Raw genomic sequence first — 25,059 nt, 5'->3', positions numbered from 1 at the left:
ATCGGCAGGTATCTTACTATGTGGACCAAGACAGTTGGAAAAATAGAGAGTAGCAGAAGAAAGAATCTGCCTTCTTCTCCAAGGTCTGTGGAGTGATGGAAAGCATAAGACAGACCTGTGTTCAAAACCCAGCTCTGCTACTCACTGTGTATTAACACACATATGTCTTAACAGAGCACTTCCACTCTCTAAGTTTGGGATAGGCAAATGGCTGCCAGCTTGCAACTACATAGCCCCCACTCATTTGCAGCTAGGTGTGGCTATGTTCTTACCAATTAACTATACATGGAAATTGCTTCCCCTCCACTTCCTCTCCTTCCACCTTCCTATGGACTGGAATTCTTATGTGGTGCTAATGAAACACCTTCAACCAGATGGAGGAGGTAACAGTCTAAGGAAAGAGCAAAACTAGAAGGGACTTGGATACCTGAGTAACTCATAGGGCAGAGTGACACACCCCATCTACTTCATCCACGTGGCTCTGGAGTAGACCATTACATGACAGTGCTGTCCACATCGATCTTGTTTTAGAAATGGGATTTTGAGGGACCAGGCGCGTTGGCTCATGCCTGTAATCCCAGCACTTTGGGAGGCCGAGGTGGGCAGATCACAAGGTCAGGAGTTCAAGACCAGCATTATCAACATAGTGAAACCCCGTCTCTACTAAAAAATACAAAAATTAGCCAGGCCTGGTGGCATGCACCTGTAATCCCAGCACCTGTAATCCCAGCTACTCAAGAGGCTGAGGCAGGAGAATCTCTTGAACCCTATAGTGAGAGGTTGAAGTGAGCCAAAATCACGCCATTGTACTCCAGCTTGGGTGACAGAGCGAGACTCTGTCTCAAAAAAAAAAGAAATGGGATTTTGAGGTTTCTGTTGGAGCATCTTAACTTTTACCCTAACTAATGGTGTGACCTTGAACAAATTACTTGACATCCCTAAGCCTCAATAACCACATCTCTAAATTCCCCATAAAGAGAAGGCAAACAGAACACCTAACACAGTACTTGACACATCATAAAAGCTTGTTAAATGGTTATCTGGGCCTTGGTTTTCTCATCTGTAAAATGGGTATATTAATCATTTCTTTGTGAAACTCAAATGAGACAGAGGACCATACCATTTACACAGTCAGGACCCAGCTGCCAGCAACCTGAGGTATAGTGTATTTTGCACAGATAAGAGGTAGAGGTTTAATCTTCCTTTTTTCCAGGTGAGTTTGGGCAAGTGCCCTGTTTTTGATTCAATGTAGGAGTGCATCTGGATTAGGGCAAAGGGAACCTCCACCTCTGCAGGGCCAAGGAAGTCAGGGCCATGGAGCAGGAAGCCTAAGGCCTCTGACCACCACACAATGTCTGCTAACCTAAGCATGAGTGAACCAGAAGCATGTGGTCCCATCACCTTTTTTGTGCATATGATTTTAAAGATTAATGAGAGAGGCAGAAAGCAGTAAAAAAGAATTGAATTCTCACAATCACCCTCCATTCATTTCACTCAAATGAAAGGGTTTAAAGGCCAGTTTTTAGAGCTTTTGTAAGCTAGAAATCCCAATGTTTACTAGGTGCCTACTATGTTCCAGGTTGAGTACTTGATGCCTTAGGGAGGCTCTCTCCACTGATGCTCACTGCAGCCCCAGACAGGAGGTACACCCTTCACTCCCAGACAAAGGAAGAATTTGAAGATCAGAGCACTGAAGTACCATGCTTTGTCCGAGGTCACACAGTTAGTCTGCAGCTGATCAGGATTTGAATACAGATCTGTCTGTATCCAAAACCTACACTCATTGATTGAGTGTTCAAAACCTACACTCATTGATTGAGTGTTCAAAACCTACACTCATTGAGTCCACAATTCTAATGTTTATTGAATACCTATTATGTTCCCAGCAAGGACAAAGTGCCATGGGGAATAGCAAGACAAATCAGACATGGAGGTTTTACTTTCTGGGTAATATCAAGATGCTTTTTATCACAGAAATGAATGGAAAGGGTATCAGAACTAGAGTCGGCAAGCATGGGTTGCTTTGCCCCTACCTACCTCTGTGTTGTTTTGCACATTTCTAGCTTCTCCAAGTTTTGTCCTTCTCACCTATAAAATAGAAATAATGCCTCTATCCACAGTGACCTCCAGAGTCACTAGGAAGATCAAATAAACGAAATAACAGGTGTACTGATGATGTGCTAACTATGAAGCACTGGACAGAGGTGCTTTAGGATATTCTGGAAACTTTGCTGTGCTGCCACAAATGCTTCATTAATGTCCACAGGGACAGTGAGCCAAGCATATTTGCTCCCTTGGGGACAAAGGGAGTCAACTGGTGCCTCTTGATAATGTTCCCAGAATGAGAAAATCCCAGAAGTTCACATGCATGAGTATGGGACCCTCTGACCTTTTCCCCAGCCAGTGCCAAGCAGCAGATGTCAACAGCTTTGTGGCCTTTCACAAATGCTGTCAGCAACAACAACCCTTCACGTGAGGATGGCACTTTAGGGTTTACAGAGTAGTTTCACAGCTGGAAATTCTTCGGACTTCCTTGGAACCCAGCAAATTAGGCAAGACTATTCGCATATGAGGAAGTTGAGGTGTCAAGGCTCCAAGATGCGCCATAACTTGCCCAGGGACTTGCAGTTATTGACGAGCAGGGTCTATGTTATACAATTCATATGTCCAGCCTATATCTGAGTCCAAAGTTCTTTGCATTTCCCCATTAAACACCACCTGCAACAAAGGAAATTATACCGCCCCTTTTGGGGCCCAGGTTACAAAGCATCATGCTGAAACCTGCTCATTCATTCATTCATTCATTCAATAAATGCTCACTGAGAATCTGCTCTCTGCCAGATCCTGTGCTAGGCCTCACAGAAAACAAGAAGCCAGATGCAGAGCCTGCTCCCAATGGACTCACAGTCGGCTGGGTCACAGAACCAACTGGTGAGGGATGACTAAGCCAGGACTTCACCTAAGCACTCTCTCATTCTCACCACACTGCAAAGTGCATGTTTTTCTCTAAATTTTATGATGGGCCAAGGAAGCTCAGAAACACTGAGTATCTGGCTCAAAGTCAATCAGCCAGTAAATGACACAACTGGGATTGGATTACAAGTCTGTTAGATGTCAAGCTCAGGCCCTTTCCCCAAGAAAACACGGGACTCCTCAAAATATCTTCAATGCAGTATATCCAGGATAGAATTATAAGTGCCACAGCACCCATTTGGCTTCATTACATGATTTCAAGTAACCAATTCAACTAACTTATTTTTCCTTTTGATTTATTTTTCTTTTTTTTTTTAGACAGAGTCTTGCACTGTCACCCAAGCTGGAGTGCAGTAGTGCAATCTCAGCTCACTGCAACCTGCACTTCCTGCGTTCAAGCAATTCTCATGTCTCAGCCTCCTCAAGTAGATGAGGGAGCTGAGGACCAGAAAGCACAAAGATTGTGCCCAACATCACACAGCTGTTCAGTATCAGAGCTGGAATTCAAGCAGAGGGTCTGATTTTAAAGCCTCAGTTATTTACACCTCGCTGGGTTCTGGGTCCCTAAGCCGTGAGCTTAGCAATTTCACATTCTTTTTTATCTAGAGAATATCATCTGCTTGAGACAGGGACAAGTTACAGTTTCTCTTTGTGTCGCCAATGCCGGGCATGTAGAAAAACATCTTCAATGAATGTGTAATGGTTTGATGGATGAAACAACAGCAATTACCCCAATATATAGAAGAACAAACTGAGGTCCAGATAGATTAGAGTATCTCTCCAAGGTTACATGACTCACAAGTGGCCACGCCAAGATTCAAACCTGGTCATTCTGGCTCTGAGGACCATTATGGGTCTGCCAGCAGGAGGTCCTATAGAAGGCAACAGATCCACAGCAATATTGAAAACAGACACAGTATCCATTCTTAAATCAGCTCTCTTTGCTGTGTCCTCTTAGTTCTAGAAAGAGCCCTGGAGGTGGAGGTTTTGCAGGGGAACCAGGTAAGTACACTCAGCTGGAGGCCATGACAGGTGTGTAGGGGAAAGGAAGACCCAACCCAACAAGGCCCACCTCGCAGAGAGGACTCAGGCCCAGATGGCCAAACTAGTCACACGTGTTTGGAAGTCAGTGAACAGCTTTGCTGGGGGCCAGGAGAATGATCTGTTCTGGGGGTTCTGCCAGACCTGGGGATGAGGCTGCCAGAAGGAGACCAGTCCAGGGGAAGGACAGATGAGGCCAAGGCTCTGCCAGAAGCCACGCTGGCCCCAGAGAATCAATCCTCTAACCAGAACCATGACTTTATTCCAAGCTCAGAGTGTTCCGGTTCCCAGATTAGACCATGAAAAAGTGGTTCCATGTGGCCCTTTAGGTTTGGTCACTTCTCCAATCCCCAGAACTACCCCCCACCTCCAGCCCAGAGTCACAGGGCAGCCATTTCGTGTCAACATGAGGATGTTGCTCTTTATTTTCTTCTCTTTTGAATGTATAAAAATAACTCTGCCTGACCCAAATATCCATGTGAACTCTCAAGAAGCTGGGCTTACACATGTTTGCATGTCAGGCCCTGAGCAATCCCACATGTGGCTGCTGAAAGGAAGTGTCCTCTACGTGGCAAGGGGCTGCCTTCCTCAGCCTCAGTGATGCTAATGGAAGGAAGAAGTTAGCACACACGCAACTTCTTCTTAAGCTCTTTTAAATGGGTCTTCTCATTTAATTTGTCATCTTACTTGTGTAGTTGAAAAACCTAAGGCTCAGAAAGATGTGTGACTAGTTTAAAGTCATTCTTGCACTTAACAAATGTTATCATTTTCACCAATGTGCCTGGTGTGGATTTCTGCAAAGAGAAATCTTATTTTTTTTTTTTTTCAGCTAGATAAAACGATTCATTAATGGACTTTCTCAGTGTTCCATGAAATTTCCCAAAGTGCATAAGATAGAAGAGTAATTTGAGGAGAGCTGAAGAGGCATTTGGGAAAAATGAGTTATATGCACAAATTAACCTGGAAATCACCAATTAAGCAACAATTTCTTAGGAAATCACTAATTAAAGAAACTAAACAGCACGGGATTTTCTTGAATACGGAATGTTTCAGAGCTCTTACTTGACTAAAGCATATTTAAATCTCCCAGAGGAGTATCAAGTATAGTGTCTCCCACTGCAATATTTTCCCAAATTTATGATGGAGAGTTCTAACAAAAACTTTTTTGGAAGCACTTCTCTAGTATATTGGGTTGAATCATATGAAATTGTCAATTTTTGACTGGTTTTGATCTACAAACCATATGGTTTAACCTAATAGGTACAATAGGGATTTTTCACATGTTTTGTACCTCGATTATCACATTTCATAATGTGCTGTGACAAATGGGCTATGAATGCCTTAAAAGTTACTTGTTATGTAGCCTCGATGTGTTCACAGTTAGGGCTGGAAATAGTCCTGGGGTGTGGTGGTAAAATTCATGATTGTCCATCTACAACCTGGAGCTGCCATGGGAAGCAGCCACCTAACAGAGACTAAGTTTCCCAGTCCCTTTATGTCCAGGTGGGTCTGGGGATGAGCATCCACGACGGAATGTGATTGCAAATGATAGATGTTACTGCCAGATGAAGGCTGGTAAGAATCAGGTGGGCCTCCCCCACCCTCTTGTTTGCCTATCTTCCAGCTAAGAGGACTCCAAGGCCCTAGAGGTTGGCAGATCCACAAGATGGAAGGGGACACCTTCTTGATCCACAACCTGGTGGGAAGCTACCTACCAACCAGGAACACCCACATTGAGTTATTAGGTGAGAGAGAAAGGAACTGATTACCTTAAGCCACTGAAATGTGGGCTGGCAGGGTGGGGGGCGGTGGTTTGTTGTTGTTACAGGAGTAAGCATTATCCTAACTACTACAGTAAAGTTGGGAGCAGACAGTGAGAGGGACCATCCAGGACCCTGAAGATGGCAATAATGTAGAGCAAAAGATGACCAACTTCAACAAAGCCCATACAACAGAGGGATTGTGGTGGGATGGCCAGGCTCTCATGTTTGGAAGCCAATGTAATTTGCAGGAAGTATACTATGAAGCCAGAATTGTGCTGATTATGAGGGTTATTGATTACAATCCTAATCATTTGTTTGAGACGTCTGTGGCATCTGCCTCTCTTGCCCCCATGTTCAATCAACTCTCACCAGGTGCCATTGATTCTGCGTCCTCTGGTCTCTGCCTCCATCTCCTCCTTAGCACCTCTGCCCTAGACACACTGTCTCCTTCAGGATTCCCTAACACCAGTCTCACACCAATCCCTCCACAGCCCCACAGATGAGGATTGCAAAAGGATTGCCTTAACAAATGAAAATCTAACCATATATCTCCCTGTTTAAACCCTTAAGCAGTCCTCAGTGTGCTTAGGATAAGGTCCAGATTCCCCAGCCTGGTAGTTGGGACCCTCCAGAGGGTGGCCCTTGCCTCCTTCCCCAGCCTCCCTACTTACAATCAAACCACACCCAACCTAGTGTGTGTGGCCAGTTCCCACTGCAGCCCTATGCACTTCTGTCTTATGAGCCATTCCCTCCATAAGAAGATTAATATTAAAAATTATTACTGGTATAATTTTAAATACTTTGAGGTGTTTTTCTTTTTTTGGCAAAATTTAATAGATTTCCATAACCCCTACAAATTCCCCTTTTTTTCTGATATGAAAAAAATTAAAATATTTTTCTAAAAACACTAAAACATTCCATGTTCAGGGGACTTTTTTCCTTCTGATTTTGAAAGAAATTGAAATATTGCCTTGGTCCGCTGAAAGTCTTGTGGGCCCGAGGCACTGTGCCTGCTGTACCTGACAGATGAGTCCCACAAGGAATTACTGTGAAGTTCCTCCTCCCTTCTCTAAGTCTGTCCTTATCTGGGATGTCATCCTGCCCCTACCTTGAGGAATAACAACTACAGTTTCTTGTATTTTCTCTCTCCACTATGTCCATATAACAGGAAGGTTCACAACGTTGGCGTGCATCTGAATCACCGGGGGCTGGTGAACGTGCAGATTCACAGCTCTGCTCCCAAAGGCCAAGATTCTTCAAGTCTAGGATAGACCTTGGATTAGCTGGACTTTTACAGTCTCCTCAAGGGGTTCTGGGACAAATCATCTTCCCAAATACCTTGAACCTTGTGAGACCCACTTTGGAAGTCCTGTGTGTGATGCTGGAACGTCACAATGTCCTCTGTAAGAGCAAAGGCCATGCCATGCTCATCTCTGGGTTCTACTGCACAACACTGTGCCTGGTGGCAGTGGGTGCTGAGAAAGGTTGAATTGAGTTGAGCTGAACTAAATGGATGTGAAGTTCTTCTCTTCTCCTATGCTCTCCATTTACATCAGGAGGTGATGGTGGAAAGAACAGCAAACATTTCCTTTCTCCTCACCATCATGGGAAAATTAAAATACAGCAGGTTCTCACCCAAAGGATTGGACGAGTGAGGCTCTGTCTTCTGAGTTGAGTTTATTGAGTGAAGTGGGAAGATGATGAATTTTAGAGACAGACTAATCTGAGTTTGAGCCTTGATTTCACCACCTCCTGTGTAGCTGTGATCATGTACCCATATGTTTGATCTTCCATTTCTTTACCAGCAAAATAGGAACAGTACAATGCCATGCATGCAGAATGTGCACAGTGTTAAGTCTCTTTCTTCTTTTCACATGAATAGAACAAAGGGCACTAGACTTAGAGGTGTGGGGCCTGACTCTTCTGTTGGGCTGACTACTCACTGGGCACCTGGCATAGAGCAGGAGCTCCCTGCATACCTGCCAGACAGGTGAATGCTACAGACCTGGCTCCAGGCAAGGTGCTGGCTGTGCTCTCTCTGCCTCTCTTCGGTCTAACTCCAGGAGTAAGAATGTGGCCGTTCTCTGGAGAATGTACTGCATTTGCTGCCTCCACCATGTAGAGTGAGGACCAAACTCTAGAAGGACAGAAGAGACCCTTCCCCTCCCCTCCCCTGCTGACCTCCACCAGATCACGCCAAAAGAAACATTTTTGCCCATCAGAGAAGCAGACAGAAGGTAGCAATGGGCATGCTAGCCCTGGGCCTACCAGCAAACTGGCCTCCAAACTAGGCAGGCTAGACAGTTGATCTTACAGCCCTCTCTGCTGATCTTTGAAAATAAGACAGAAGGGAAAACATTTACCTCCCCAAAGCAAACATCTGCTTTGCAATTTCCGAGGATGGGCGCACAGAGAGAGCTCTCCCCAGTGAGGGCTCCCAGAAGAAGCCAACAACGCCTAGGGTATGTTCCCATGAAGGAAGGGCTGAGTTCCCAGAGATATCCCCAGCCACCCCTCCCTCAGGATGATGCTGAGGCCCTCTTTACACACCTGCTCTTCCTTTTCTGGGCCTGGGACAAATCCATCTCTGAGGGGGCTCATCTCATCACTGATCTCATTTTATGAAATGAGTATTTTTATTTGTTTCAGTCCCAGGGTTCTGAGATTGCCTCACGGTGGTCCTTTATTCCACCTACACTCTTCAGCTAAAATAAACTGTAGGACAAGGGAAAAGGCAAGAAGTGGTACCCATATTCTCATACAAAAACCTCACAGGAAGGATGGTTGCTAGAGAGAGAGAAAAGATTCCTGATCCACTGAGCATTTTCAAATCATAGAATTATGACATCTAAATGTTCAAAGTAACCGTGAACTTCTACCATTTAACTTGACAACCTCCCAAGATTGCCCATTGGAGACCGCATTGAAAGATAATTATCCACTAACAATTTACTGTATATCACAGAAACTGTTGGTTGACTGCCCAATAGCCATTTCCTTCCCACGTTTTTCGTGGTGACAGCTACACACACACCCACACACACACACACACACGCACACACACACCCCACAGCTAAAAATACAAAGTTCACTTTTCCCAGCCTTCCTTACAAGTAGGAGTGGCCGTGTGACTTTGTTCAACTCAGTGATATTTAAGAGAAAAAAAAAATACAGGAAGGCTTGTGGGAAAAACGTTCTTCCCTGATAAAAAGTGATAAAGACAGAGATGATACTCTGGCATCTCTGGCCATCCCTTGGCTTCCTGCCTTTGAAAATTGCCATTCGAGGCTGGGTGTTATGGCTTACAACTATAATCCCAGCACTGTGGGAGGCTGAGACAGTAGGATCACTTGAGGCTGGAGTTCAAGACCAGCCAGGGCCACAAAGCAAGACCTCATCTCTACAATTTTTTTTTTCAATTAGCCAAGTGTAGTGGTGTGTGCCTATAGTCACAACTGCTAGGGAGGCTGAAGCCGGAAGATTCCTTGAGAATAGAAGTTCGAGGCTGCAGTGAGCTATGGTCATACCACTGTACTTCAGCCTGGTTGACAGAGCAAGACTCTGTCTCTAAAAATTAGACATTTTAGGACTAAAACTAAGGTAGGACTATTTAAATCCCGAGGCAACAAACCTGAAGACAAAAGCCAGTGCTCTAGGAAAGAGGAACAGAAGGGTGGAAAGAGGATGGGTAGTTTTGCTTATTGAGCCACTGAACCAGCTTAGAACTGCCTACTTCTTAAAGCCACTGTTAGGCAGGTATCCTATTCCTTACGGTCAAAAGCATCTTAGCTGACGCCTCACACATTATCAAACCCTAGCATAACAACATCTTGGAACATGAAGGAAATTTAGGGGGAGTAGTAATTCCAGAGTTAAAAGTAGAAAATAAATCTTTACAAAAACTGGAAAATATATGTGAATGTTTAATATTATCAATATATTCCCTTGTGAATGCCTCTGTTTATAAAATAGAAATGGTAATATCTATCGTATGGTAGGTATTCTAAGGATTAGATGATTTAATATATGCAAAGTAACATTGAAAGTGCCAGGCACATAGCAAGTACTATCTAATTATAGCTCTCACATTAATCAGTAAAAAAATATAACTTTCTTTAATAAATAATATGAGTTTGGGCAGGACACTAGACTTGGAATCAGAAAACCTGGCTTCTAGACAGATACTTCTCTTTGATCACATATCAATTTTTGTAGCTGTTTTAGGACAATGAAATCTCAGTACAATACATTCCCTGTGTCAAAGAGTGTTGAAAGTTTGATGAATCAGATGAATTTTGAGTTATCGTATGTTGCCAATTCAGTAATGAAATAAATGTATCATTGGAAGTCTTAAAAGGCTAAAAAAAAACCACTTGTAAATAAAATGGAACATTTTGGTTATGCAACTATGTAAGCGTGTGGATGTTTTTAAATAATTTCATGTGAAATTAGTTTTCTTCTTCTGAAACAATAGCTATACAATAACAAGTCTAAGAAGAAAAGCAGAGTGGAATAAGATAAACAGGGAGCTAGAGTGCATGTGGTCTAGTTTTAGTCCCACCACTAACCTACTGATGTGCCTCAGGCAAGTCCTTTCCTAAGCCCAGGTCTTCTCATCTGTGAATTGAGGGAAAGAGCCTGGAGTTAGGAAAGGACAACAGTCTTTACCCCAGCTCCACTCCTTGGTGTGTGACCTGATAAAGGTCACTTACTCTCTCTGAGCCCCGTTGATATTGTTTGGCTGTGTCCCCACCCAAATCTCAACTTGAATTACAGTTCCCATAATCCCCACATGTCATAGGAGGGACCCAGTGGGTGGTAATTGAATCATGGAGCAGTTACCTCCATGCTGTTCTCGTGATAGTGAGTTCTCAAGAGATCTGACGGTTTTATAATGGGGCTTTTCCCACCTTTTTTCTCAGCACTTCTCCTTCCTGCCATCATGTGAAGAAGGATGTGTTTGCTTCCCCTTCTACCATGACTGTAAGTTTCCTGAGGCCTCCCCAGCCCTGCAGAACTGTGATTCAATTAAACCTCTTTCCCTTATAAATGACCCAGTCTTGGGCAGTTTTTATGGTAGTGTGAGAATGGACTAATACACCCATCTCTAAAATGGGGATGAAAAAGACAGTGACCTCATTGGAAAACTCTGAAGGTCAAATGTCAGCACATATGAAAAAATTCCTGGCACAGAATAGACACTGAATAAATGTTGTCCATCTGGTTCCAATATTCTACAGGTCTGTGTAAGGCATGACCTGGAAAATGCAAGGGACCAAAAGAAAGAACGTGTTCTTTGTCTCACAAGACCATGCCCAGAAAGGATGGCTTGGGCCCCACTGGGAGGCCAGCATTCTTGGACAACCTTTAGCATGGGGGACATTTATTAGATTCAGAAAACAAAAATAGTTCATAAGGATTCCAGTGTAAGGAATGTTGGGGAATAAATATGGGGAGGGGCAAGCTCTGAGAAGCAGACTTCTATAGGACATCTTCAGGGCCTGAGTGTTCATCGTCAGACTTCCCACCATTAGGAGGTCAGGTTGGAGGCAAAGTCATGAAAACATTCACTATTGTAGTTCCGTATTAGTCTGTTTTCATGCTGCTGATAAAGACATAGCCGAGACTGGGAAGAAAAAGAGGTTTAATTGGACTTACACTTCCACATGGCTGGGGAGGCCTCAGAATCATGGCAGGAGGTGAAAGGCACTTCTAACCTGGTGGCAGCAAGAGAAAATGAGGAGGATGCAAAAGTGGAAACCCCTGATAAAACCATCCGGTCTCGTGAGACTTACTACCACAAGAACAGTACAGGGGAAGCCACCTCTATGATTCAAATTATCTCCCACCAGGTCCCACCCACAAATTATGGTAGTACAATTCAAGATGAGATTTGGTGGGGGACACAGCCAAACCGTATCGTTCCACCCCTGGCTCCTCTAAATCTCATGTCCTCACATTTCAAAACCAGTCATGCCTTCCCAACAGTCCCTCAGAGTCTTAACTCATTTTAGCATTAACCCAAAAGTCCACAGTCCAGCCAGTCGTGGTGGCTCATGCCTGTAATCCTAGCACTTTGGGAGGCCAAGGTGGGCAGATCACTTGCGGTCAGGAGTTCAAGACCAGCCTGGCCAACATGGTGAAACCCCATCTCTACTAAAAATACAAAAATTAGTCAGGCTTGGTGGTGCGCACCTGTAGTCTCAGCTACTCGGGAGGCTGAGGCAGGAGAATCACATGAACCTGAGAGGCGGAGGTTGCAGTGAGCCAAGATCATACCACTGTACTCCTGCCTGGGCAACAGAGCAAGATTCCATCTCAAAAAACAAACAAAAGTCCACAGTCCAAAGTCTCATCTAAGACAAGGCAAGTCCCTACCACTTGTGAGCCTGTAAAATCAAAAGCAAGCTAGTTACTTCCTAGATACATGGGGGTACAGGTATTAGGTAAATATAGCCCTTCCAAATGGAAGAAATCAGCCAAAACCAAGTGGTACGTGGCCCATCCAAGTCTGAAATCCAGTGAGGCAGTCAAATTTTAAAGCTCCAAAATGATCTCCTTTGACACCAGGTCTCACATCCAGGTCATGCTGATGCAAGAGGTAGGTTCCCATAGCCTTGGGCAGTTCCACCCCTGTGGCTTTGCAGGGTACAGACTCCCTCCTGGCTGCTTTCGTGGGCTGGCATTGAGTGTCCGTGGCTTTTCCAGGTGAATGGTGCAAGCTGTCAGTGGATCTACCATTCTGGGGTCTGGAGGACAGTGGCCCTCTTCTCACAGCTCCACTAGGTGGTGTCCCAGTACGGACTCTGTGGTGGGGCTCTGACCCCACATTTTCCTTCTGCACTGCCCTAGCAGAGGTTCTCCATGAGGGCCCCACCCCTGCAGCAAACTTTTGCCTGAGCATCCAGGCGTTTCCATACATCTTCTGAAATCTAGGCCAAACCTCAATTCTTAACTTCTGTACACCCACAGGCTCAACACCACATGGAAGCTGCCAAGACTTGGATCTTGCACCCTCTGAAGCCACAGCCCAAGCTCTACTTTGGCCCCTTTCGGCCATAGCTGGAGCAGCTGGGACACAGGGCACCAAGTCCCTGGGCTGCACATGGCACAGGAACCCTGGGCCTGGCCCATGAAACCACTTTTTCCTCCTGGGCCTCCAGGCCTGTGATGGGAGGGGCTGCCATGAAGTTCTCTGACATGGCCTGTAGACATTTTCCCCATGGTCTTGGGAATTAACATTAGGCTCCTTGCTACTTATGCAAATTTCTGCAATCAGCTTGAATTTCCCCCCAGAAAATGGGTTTTTCTTTTCTATTGCATAGACAGGCTGCAAATTTTCCAAATTTTTATGCTCTGCTTCCCTTATAAAACTGAATGCCTTTAGCAGCACCAAAGTCACATCTCAAATGCTTTGCTGCTTAGGAATTTCTTCTTCCAGATACCTTAAATCATCTCTCTCAAGTTCAAAGTTCCACAAATCTCTAGGGCAGGGCAAAATGCCACCAGTCTCTTTGCTAAAATATAAGAAGAGTCACCTTTGCTCCAGTTCCCAAAAAGTTCCTCATCTCCATCTGAGAACACCTCAGCCTGGATTTTATTGTCCATATCACTATTGGCATTTTGGACAAAGCCACTCAACACATCTCTAGGAAGTTCCAAACTTTCCCACATTTGCCTCTCTCCTTCTGAGCCCTTCAAACTATCCCAATCTCTGCCTGTTACCCAGTTCCAAAGTTGATTCCACATTTTCAGGTATCTTTTCAACAATGCTCACTCTACTGATACCAATTTACTGTATTAGTCCATTTTCATGCTGCTGATAAAGACATAGCTGAGACTGGGAAGACAAAGAGGTTTAATTGGACTTACAGTTCCACATGGCTGGGGAGGCCTCAGAATCACAGCGGTAGGCAAAACGCACTTCTTACATGGGTGGTGGCAAGAGAAAAATGAGGAAGATGCAAAAGTGGAAATCCCTGATAAAACCATCAGATCTCATGAAACTTATTCACTACCATGAGAACAGTATGGGGGAAACTGCCCCCATGATTCAAATTATCTCCCACTGGGTCCCTCTCACAACATGTGGGAATTATGGGAGTCCAATTCAACATGAGATCTGGGTGGGGACACAGAGCCAAACCATATCACCTACTATTTATAAAATGTAACCCCCATTCAAAGAGCACTACCCCCCCCCCAACACACACACACATGCTGTTTGACACCGATGATTATGACCGATGAAGAAGTGTCTGGGGGCCGGGCGCGGTGGCTCAAGCCTGTAATCCCAGCACTTTGGGAGGCCGAGACGGGCAGATCACGAGGTCAGGAGATCGAGACCATCCTGGCTAACACGGTGAAACCCTGTCTCTACCAAAAAAAATACAAAAAACTAGCCGGCCGAGGTGGTGGGTGCCTGTAGTCCCAACTACTCAGGAGGCTGAGGCAGGAGAATGGCGTAAACCCAGGAGGCGGAGCTTGCAGTGAGCTGAGATCTGGCCACTGCACTCCAGCCTGGGTGACAGAGCAAGACTCCGTCTCAAAAAAAAAAAAAGTCTTCTCCTTCATGGCCAAATGTACCCCTTCTATAATACAAGGAATATAAAATGCAAATGGCCCACAAAATAATACTGCAATTTACCAAAGATGCAGGATGTCATGAAGTCAAGGAAAGTAACACAGAAGAACTGCATAAATCACAAGCAGAATCACCAATAAGTGATAATCTGGCAGAGTTAGATACATTTGGCAGATCACAGATGGCAGAATTAGACACATTAGCCATCAAAGAAAATCAAAAACGATAATGACGTGATAGGTGTTTCAAAAGAAAATATTTCTAATATAAACAAAGCTCAAGGAAAACTTAATAAGACTGTTATTATATTTACAAAATTACTCTGTTGTTGATCATGCTGCAAAGGCCAAAGGTAAAGAATACATTTTTGCTAGCATACAATGTATTGGGATAACTGTACTGAAGAAACAATTGATTTCATTCTTGGTTCATCATAAGCATTCACATATAATTGCAATGCAACTCAATTTTATTAAATAAATATGACAATTATTTGTTCCATTTTCAAAATAATTTCCCACCAAATCTTGGCCTTTTATGATTCTCTATGAACCCATTGTCCTCATTTTAAGTTTATTCATCTTCAATAACACGTTTTGGGCATGAGGACCTCTTTTCCTTTTATATGGTCAAACAAAAAGATAACCAACTCCATTCATCATTGATGGATGAATAGGAACATGCCAATTTTGGGAAAGGAAAGAAGAACCTATCAACAAAGGAAACAACATATACAAAAGCAAAAATATATAAAAGTTTATTTGGTTTTAAAAGTGATTTTTAACTCTTGGTGCAGGCAGAGGCTCTTTGAGAATTTGGTGAGAGATATAAATACTGTCTTCCAAAGAAACACATATAGGTGCAAGCACACAAAAATTTACCTACAACTTCAGGGTGTTCATGAACATTCAAAGTCTAATCATGACCTTCAGATTGAGAACCACAGGTTAGGAGTCAGCCTGTATTCTGGTATGACTATGGAAAAGACTGTGCTCATTCAAGATGTTCAGAAAGTATCACATATTCATTTAAAAAGCATGTATTTCACATCACACTGTGCCAGGCATTGTTCTAGACTGTAGCTGACTGATTGCATTAGTGGCCCCAAAGAATAGATTTCCTATATCTACCAGTGGCTTGGTAACTTTGCAGTCTTTTCCATCTGGGCTTGGCCATGTCACTTGCCCTGTCCAGTGAGACAGTAGCAAACTTGACATAAGTAGAAGCTTGAGAAAACACTTACACATTTCCACTTCCCCTCTTGGACACCTCGCCACCCTCCTGCCCCTCACATACACACACCAGACAGTCTGGGATAACTTGTTGGGGGCTGAGAAACCACATACAGCAATTTGAGTCTTCCCATCACAGTCATCCTAAGCCAGCCAGCACCTAGCCAACCTTCCAACTGATGTGATACATGGTAGAGACATGAGCAAGCCCAGCCAAAATCAGTCGAGTCTGGCCCAGATTAATAGATCATGCTTATTTAGAGGTTCATAAGAAATAATTAATGGTTGTTGTTTTAAGCCACTAAGTATTTGAGGATAGTTTGTGATACAGCAATAGCTAACTGACACATAAGCAATGTGGATACAGCAGTGAAAAAACAGACAATACTCTTGTCTTCATGGAGCTTACATTCCAGCAAAGAGTAAAGAGAAATGAAGGTGGGGAAAGGTAAAGCAACACCAATTTTTGAAGGCCAGAAAAGCCTTACAGAAGATCTTGGTCACATTTCAAGAGATAATGAGTAGCAACTGAGAGTTTTTTAAACAGCAAAGTGATATAAGTAGATTTTCATTCTAAAAAGATATTTTGGTAGCTGTGGAGAGGAGCAAGAATTGCAATGCACTGACCAATTAGAAATGTGCTCTGATAGAACCAGTGAGAAAATAAGGAAGCCTAAACCATGGAATTGGCAATGAAGATGGAGAGAAAAGGAGTAGCTTGAGAAATATTTAGGAGGTAATGTTAAAAGAAGTTGCCAGTCATTTTTATTTGAAAAATGAAGAGAAAAGCAGAGTTGTATATGACAACAAATTACTTCTTCATTTATTTAATGAATATTTACTGAGGGTCCACTATATGTCAAGCACACTGCGCAGGTATTAGGGATTTATTGGTAAGTGAAACTGGCCAGGAACCCTGTCTTCTGAAGTGTGGTAGTGAAGATCATTGACCAAATAAACACTTAGATAAACACACACTTACAAAGTAGGACAAGTGGCATGAAATAGAATAATAAGAAAGTTCCAATTTACAACTGGGCAGGAGCACTTAGAGAAAGTCTCTCTGGAGACATTAAATTTAAACTAAAGCCTAATGAATGAAAAGAAATTAACCAGACAAAGAGTCAGAGAACAAGTACATCAGACAAAAACAAACAAATAAAAAAATCCTGTTTGATGACCTTGGGGCAGGGAAGGCTTTTGAAGATGTAAATGAAAAAGTAAGAAAATGAGTAAAAGGAAGAGTGGCACAATATGAATGAGAGAGAGTAGCAGAGACCAACATAGGCAGGGCCTGTGATTCATGATAGGAATCTAGAATCAAAACCCAAAGTGCAGTAAGAAGTGACAAAAGGCAGGAGCAACAGGTCTGGAAGCAAATGCTGAGCTCATTGTGGGAGGGACTACTAGGTTAAGGTGCCTGGAGAAATGTATGTGGACATGCCCAGATGGCATTAGAAAGGGAGGTCTGAAGGTAGTCAAAGAGGTCTGACCCAAAGACAGTGGTTTGGCAATTATTAGTTTGGAGGACACAGCTAAAACCAGATTTACGTTTGCAATCCCCCAAAGAGAATATGTAGATGTGAAGAGAAACCCACAAGCGGAAACTCTTGAAAAACTGAGAAAGAGACTGTAGCCTTCCCAGATGACTCAGGCTGGAATATTGTTACCAGGTCTCCAAGCAATTACAGGAGGAAATTGGGGATGGAAATGAGAAGTCCAAGAGGACACTCTTATGGCAACGGAATATGTATTTCCATTCCTCTCCATGTCAAAACATTATTATTGTTAATGAATTTGACTTGTCACATGTTGTGAATTTGGTAATAAAATAAAAACTCTAACTTGATCTTTAAGAAAAAATTTTGAACTGGTCAAAATAGCCTTTTCTCCTCGGAAATGTTTTTTTAAGTCTTGGTATTGGCCTCAGTGTAAGGCCAGCCACTGTTAAATAATTTCACATGGAACTATACCCTCTCCCTACTTCAACCCTAACTAAGATCTCAAATTTGAAGCTGCAGGGTTTGACTAAGAATAGAAATGAAATAAACGTCAGGTGGCCCAGATTCTAATTATTGTCCTCAACACCACTGGTAGGTGTTGAGACCTGAGCTAAATCATGTCTATCTGTACCTCAGTTTTGTCCCCTATGAAATTAGATAAACGGACTTGAGTATGCCTCACATCTCTTACAGAGTTCTATCAAAAAGGCAGGCCAGTAAGCCATTCTCAATGAACTTCTGTCATGTCCCAAACCTACACTTATGTCATCTCATTTGATACATGCAGCCTACTATGAGGTATAAGTATTGTTGTTGCCAGTGTAGAGATGGGAAGACTAAAGGTCAAAAAAGTCAGTGTTCTGGATATGAACTGGTAGTTAAACTAAATAAAATGTTGAAGTAAAGAGATACACACAACCCTCAAAACGTTGTGGCATTATAACTCCATCACTGAGATTTGTAGGGTGCTAGGCAGAATGTAAGCACTCTGACATAAGGTCTCGGTCACAAGTACACATCTCTTCAGTAGAAGCATGAAAGCAGACAAAGACTAGATGTAAACAAACATGGCCATGTTCCAATAAAAATCATAGGCACTGAAAAAAAAAAAGGCAGTGTACTAGTCTGTTCTCACACTGCTGTGAAGAAAAACCCAAGACTGAGTAATTTATAAAGGAAAGAGGTTTAATTGACTCACACAGTTCCACATTGCTGGGGAGGCCTCAGGAAACTCACAATCATGGTGGAATGCCAATAAGAAGTAGAACCATCTTCACAGGATGGTAGGGGAAATGCCAGATGCTTATAAAACCATCAGAGCTCATGAGACTCACTAACCATCATGAGAGAAGCATGGGGGAACCACTCCCATGATCCAGTTACCTCCATCTGGTCCTGCCCTTTACACATGGGGATTACGGGGATTAAGATTCAAGATGAGATTTGGGTGGGGTCACAGCCAAATCATATCAGGCAGTGTTATAGTAGAAAGAATTTGGGTTTTTGTGTCAGATAAGCCTGGGTTTTCGTAGGTTCTAATACTTACTGTGCCAGTCATCAGTGTATCGCCTCTCAGTGACACATTCATCCTTCAACTGCCCAGTCTTGAGAGGCTACAGCTGGACCCTATGAACATTTCTCCTTCACCAGCTGGTATTATATTACGCTTTGTCAGTAGAGGGCACTAGAGGCCCACTACAAGGGACTTTTCTTCCCGGTTCCACATGCTTGCCTGCTTGCTCCTTGTCAGTAGCAACCGGCTTGTAAAGGACATCCAGTTATGCTCATAGCTTAGCACGTTTCACTGACATCCCAGAGGGCAGCTTCCCAGCAAATTTCAGCAGCACTTCCAGGAGTGGCTCCCCAGAAAGTCTTGTCACACCCCCAGAGGACAAATCCCTGGAGAGTTTTCTCAGCACCCCAGAGTCTGGTTTCCCACTGTGGCACCTCAACAAAACTCTCTATCCTCCAGTGGGCTATAGCCACACCCCTCCAACGAGGTCTGAATCCGAGCGTTGAAGAGAGGGTGTTATCTTCCAGATGTGTTCCTTCCTTGGGTACCCTGCCTCAGCCCTAGGGGTAGTACTGCTCCCTAAATCCTCTATTCCTGCATTATTTCAAGTAACCCTTACCCCTCAATAGTTAATCTTCCTTGTTGCTAGTTAGCAGCTCTTTATATTAAACTTTCCCTACTCCAATGAGTGTGCATTTTCTATCTTCTGACTGGACCCTGACTGATACACTTAGAGAAATTCACTTAACCTCTCTAAGCTTCAACTCCTTCTGCAAGATGAAAATAATAATACCTCTCTTGCCAAATTACCAGAAAAAAATTAGAGCTGCTGTAATATATAGCACTTAGAATGGTGTTAGTGACAAGTATGAAATAGTGGAAGCTTTTTGTGATTATTATTGTTATTATTAATTTATTCAAGTCACATAGCTAGTAAATGTTGGAGATGGGATTGAATTGGAATTTAAAGGAATGTAAAGATGACTTTCTTGCCACAGTTAAATGTTAACACCTCCATTTCCTTAAAAACATGAGTCCTTTGAAGGTAGTAAGAGCTTAGGACTGCTTGTTCCACCCCTGCCTCTGCCACCACAGTGCTAGGCCTTCACACACAATGACCTCGGGCCATCGCTCACACTCCCCAGAGGTGGTATTAAATCTGGCGGCTTCCACTCCAGGTTGCTCTGGGCCACAACTAAGGCCTGTGACCTTGGACAAGGCATGTCCCCTCTCTGAGATGTTTTGTAGAACAGAGATAATAAGAGTGGCTATCTCACAGAGGTGGAGTAGCAGAGACAGTATGAAACATTAAGCTACAGCCGCCCTCCACAGAGATCCCTGAACTGAGCAGGGGCTGGGGCAGGAGTGAGAGCTCAGTCCCGACACTCTGGCCTCTGGACAGCAGCTCAGGTTCAGATTTCTTAAGGAAAATGATTTACACCTAGACACATTCCAAAAGTGTCTCTGGATGAATTGGCTCTTGGTCAAATTATAAAAAAGAAAAATAATAACTAATTTTTGAGCACTTTATCCCTTGCTAAGTATGTCACATAGAGTGACTTATTTACTCATCATCATAACCCTAGCCTACCCCTATTAATAATATCCATATAACACCATATATCTATGTAGGTTTTTTGGGTTTTTTTTAGTTAAAGCAAACTTTCACATCTTTAATTTCCTTTATCTTCACCATGAGTCTAGGTGAACACTTTTATTATCTCCAATTACAGCTGTGTAAACAAGCCCAGAGAAGGGAAGTGACTTGCTAGTGGCAAGGAGAATTAGTGACAGAACCAGAGAACCCAGGTCTCAATCCTGGGCACCAGTGCTTTTTCAACTACAGGACTCAGCTGCAGAGACAAACACGGAATAAAATCGAACAATATGGAAAACCTCAAGTACAAGAATTGCTGCCATGCCAGGCACGGTGCCTCATGCCTGTAATCCCAGTGCTTTGGGAGGCCAAGGTGGGCTGATCATCTGAGGTCAGGAGTTCGAGACCAGCCTGGTCAACATGGTGAAACCCTGTCTCTACTAAAAATACAAAAATTAGCCGGGCGTGGTGGCACATGCCTGTAATCCCAACTACTCAGGAGGTTGAAGCAGGAGAATTGGTTGAACCCTGGAGGCAGAAGTTGTAGTAAGCTGCGATAACACCATTGCACTCCAGCCTGTGTGGAGCTACTCCACCTCTGTGAGATAGCCACTCTTATTATCTCTGTTCTACAAAACATCTCAGAGAGGGGACATGCCTTGTCCAAGGTCACAGAGCTGGCCTTAGTTGTGGCCCAGAGCAACCTGGAGTGGAAGCCGCCAGATTTAATACCACCTCTGGGGAGTGTCTTGCAACAGAGCAAGACTCCATCTCCAGAAAAAAAAAACAATCAACTACAGGACTCTTCTCCCTGCTGCTGACCTCCCCACCCTCTTCCCACAGATTCCTGCTCCACCCCACCCTCGCTACTGCCCCTTCCTCTGCCTCTGCTGCCTACCATAAACCTTCCCCACCTCCTCCTCCAGACTCTGTGCTCTCAGTTAGGGGATCTTGGTTTGAGGGTATGCTCTGCACCAACCAGCTGCATAATCTTAGAGAATCACTTCTGCTCCCTGACTCTTAGTAGTTTCATCTGTGAACAAGGAGGTGGATGGTACTATGTAATTCCTAAGGGCCCTCCTAACAGTGAGTAGTCTGAGTAGAAAACAGCTGATATACTCATTTATAGTAAGGTGTGACTGATTGCTGAGTAGGCTTGCTCCGTCATCTCATCAAAGAGAAGTTGCATTAAACAGGGTATTATTTAGCCAAAAGAATGACTCTGTTGTTATAGAATGAAAGATACCTTGAGTTACCTAGCTGTAGTGTTTGGGACAATTTAGGAGTGGGAGACTAATGAAACTTTTTAGGTCTATCATATAAGCACCCTTCAAGCCCCAAAGAGATCATGTCCCATCCATACTTAAACTCCCTACAGGTTATAGCATAAAATCCCTTGCCTGCTCCAACCCCTTCTTCCAGATCTATCCACTACTGCTTGCCCTTGTGTTTCCCCTCAAGCCGAAAGGAGACCCCATTATTGCTCAAACATGGCTCTTTCCAACTCTTCTTCTCTGCCACATACCAACCTCATCTGAAATTCCCTTTCCCTCCCTCCGCCAACAAATCCCAATCACTCAGGAGAACCCACTCATATACCCCATTTTCCTGAACTCTCTTTCAACCTACTTTTCTAAGTGGACATTTCTCCCTCTCCTCCAACCCCTTGCAATGCTCACCTTGCACCTCTGATGACTCTGATGGCATTAGCACATGTGATCACTGTCACTAGGGAGCAGGCCCCTTGAGGGCAGAGACTGCTTGTCTTAAAGTTGCTACAGAAAGTACACCTTGTAGATTCCCAGTAAGTGCCAGGTGAATTGGATGAAGGAACTAATTGCCAGTGAGTGGAAGAGGCAATATGAAGAGTCATGTGCCCTTAGAAGTAGTTTGGAGTCACCTCCCCCAGCCTCTTTAGGCCATTTAAAGGCCATGGAAATACACCACCAGCTGCCCTTCAGGAGGCCCAGCCGAGGATGCCGATGTGACCGCCACGGCTGCTGCCCCTCTACACCTTCCACCCCATGTGCACTGAGGCAAACCTTCCCCGGACAAGCACCCAGCCAATGACAGGCACGGTGAGGGTGCTGGTGCCCACCCACTCCTACCAGATGTGGGCCTCCAGCCGTGGGCTTCTTGGCTTGGGAACTATGACAGCAGCCTGGCCAAGACTACCCCGAGGTGTGCTGCAGTCTGAGACTTTCCTGCCCAACCCTCCTTCCTTCCCCTTTGCTTTCCCAGGTAACAGATCCGCAACAAGACTGCTGGCTCGCCCTGCCAACTCCTGCTCTCTCCCCTTTCACCTTCATAAGCATTCCCCGAATACATCTCTTGAACAAGTAACCCTTCTTGGCATGTGCTTCTCAGAGAACCTGAACTAGCATTTCCTCTTTGCTGGAGATGAGTTCACACGGATCAGCAAATGAGACCGATGTCCTTCATTTCTCCCTGCCCAGGAGACACTGGGAGGACCAGCATCTGGAGACTGGATCCTCAGATCCCCTGCTCTATTCTCTCAGACCTCTTCAGCTCTCTGCACCTCCTTCATGCTGATGTCGGCCTATTTGCCACTCCGGGGCACTCTGCCCCCCTCATTTGACCCTCCAGCCACCTCCCTCCCAGCCTCCAACACAACACCACTTCCTGGCACTGACCTCATCTTCCTCCCATGGCTCCTGCATCAGGCTGGGCCATGCCTCCTCAGACACAGCTCTAGGGCCTCTCCCACAAGTGGCCTGCTTGAGAGGCAGCCTCCACCACCCATACATCCTCCACAGTGGTGGTGGGGTCCCCGGTGGGCACAGCTTCTGTCTCCTAAGGCAGAGCCAGGGTGGCCCCGTTGAGGCCCTATCTGAGGGATCTTCACAGAAATCCCTGCCTAAAACAATGACAGTGACCAGGGTGGGAGACACCTGCAGGTCTTATGCACCAAATCCAGGAGAGGCAGAGATGTGTCACAACTGGAGCAGGGACTAGGGAGCTCAGACCCAGAGGAAAGGATTCAGAATGAGTACACTTGGATGAAACAGGAGAGGATGGGTTCCTGAAAGATTACCTTGGGTGCACCTAGGACTGCTGTGGGGTCAGCTGAGTGTCTCAGGATGAGGCTAGCCTGCCTCCAAGGGCAGATGGAAGGGATAAGCCATCACTGTGCCCACCCAGGCCTTGGCCACCCTAGTCAAACAGCCTGAGAGGGCATGCAGCTGCCCAGGGTTCCTCCAGCAAAGCCCAAGATGGGCCTTCCTCTGCCTTGTTTGCCCCGTTCACTACCCCCATTTCCTGTCTTCCCTTTGTTCCTTGCCACAAGTTTCTCTCTGACTCCTCCCAGATACTGTAGAGGGCTTGACACTGACCCCCACAACTCTGCCACCAGCCATATAAGTGCTGCTGTGCCCCTTCCAGCTGATTATCACCCACTGCCATCCCACCAGACGACTCTGGATGGCACCACATCTATGCACTGAACCACTGCCCCCAGAGACCTCCGTCCTGTCCACCCACACAGCCACTCCATGGTACCAGCCAGGGCCTCCTCCTTTTCACTGGTCCAAGCCCCTGAGGCCCCTGTGAAGCTCAAGGTCAAGTCCGTGACCAGAGGCTAATGACTTTTGCCTTTGGACCTCAGGATCCCACCTTACATTGAGGAAGTAGGTCCTCTCCAGATCATCCCTCACAGCCTGCCCAATTTGGTAATCCCATAAGAATTTGATCCCACAATTCCATAAGCACTTGGTTCTCAGTATCTCTTGTGCAAACACCGTATCTGTTTTCCCTTCCTTGTTCCGTGGAACGGGCCACTAGGCCAGGCCACAGCTGTCTCCCAGCATCCGTTGCTACCCAATCTCTTTGTGAAGGGACTTCCTGTGCAGGAATAAAGAGAACTCCCCACTCCCCAACCCACTCTGTTCCATATCCCAGCCACTGGGACGGTGACCTCCCCACTCAGATCCATAGAAGGGGAGACAAAATAAATCCTTCGCAGACCCCAACATGTACTGATGGCCACACATCTGCTGCACCCCCACTGTTCACTCTCACACGGGGAAAACACACGGACTCCCTCACACACATCCTCACACTCACTACCCAGCACATCCAATCGCTTCCTGTCTTAAAAACACTGAGTTTATCATCGCTCTACATGTTTCTAATACGTACAAACTCTTACACAAGCCCTCCCAATCCTCCTGCTCACATTCCTTCTCTCTCTCTCTCTCTCTCTCATACACACACACACACACAGAGGAATCACTCCTTTCTGCACGGAGAAGCAGCACTGAACTCAGGCTTTGACCCTAGCTTCTCTCCCAGCACCTCCCGGGTGAAAAGGTGCTCTGCTCAGGACCTGGCTGCCCAAAGCCCCTGTCTCTGTTCTTCCACACACCCAACCAGCCTTCAAGGCCTCTCCTTCTCATTGCAAGGCCCAAAGTGAGCTACAGACAAAATCATGAAGTCAGCAAAAAATGTTTTCTAAGTACTGAATAATGCTCTCAGGTGACGGAGGACATGTGAATGACTGTGAGCTCTTGGACTTGAGCAGAGCTGACTACAAGAGGCTCCAAAGGAAAGGGAGTGGGTGGAGAAGAAGCTGAGCCTGAAAATGGCGCTCACCCCTCAGGCACAGGAAGGGGGCTGGGAGCATTTGTAAGTACATCATTTCTGCACCCCACCACAAAACATAGCTATCCTTCCATACCAAGAGGCCATTTATTTCGCCAGTTTCCTCATCCTAAAACAGTAACTAACATTGATGAGTACTTATTCTGAGCCAGGGAACTGTGATAAATGCTAGCCATACATTAACTTCTCTTAAATTTCCTAACAACCTTACAAGGTAAACATTATTATGATCAC

Source organism: Rhinopithecus bieti, unplaced genomic scaffold (assembly GCF_001698545.2).
Source record: "Rhinopithecus bieti isolate Rb0 unplaced genomic scaffold, ASM169854v2 scaffold_4916, whole genome shotgun sequence".
Classification (NCBI taxonomy): domain Eukaryota; kingdom Metazoa; phylum Chordata; class Mammalia; order Primates; family Cercopithecidae; genus Rhinopithecus; species Rhinopithecus bieti.
The sequence above is the reverse complement of the archived record's forward strand: the minus strand, read 5'-3'. Positions refer to the sequence as shown.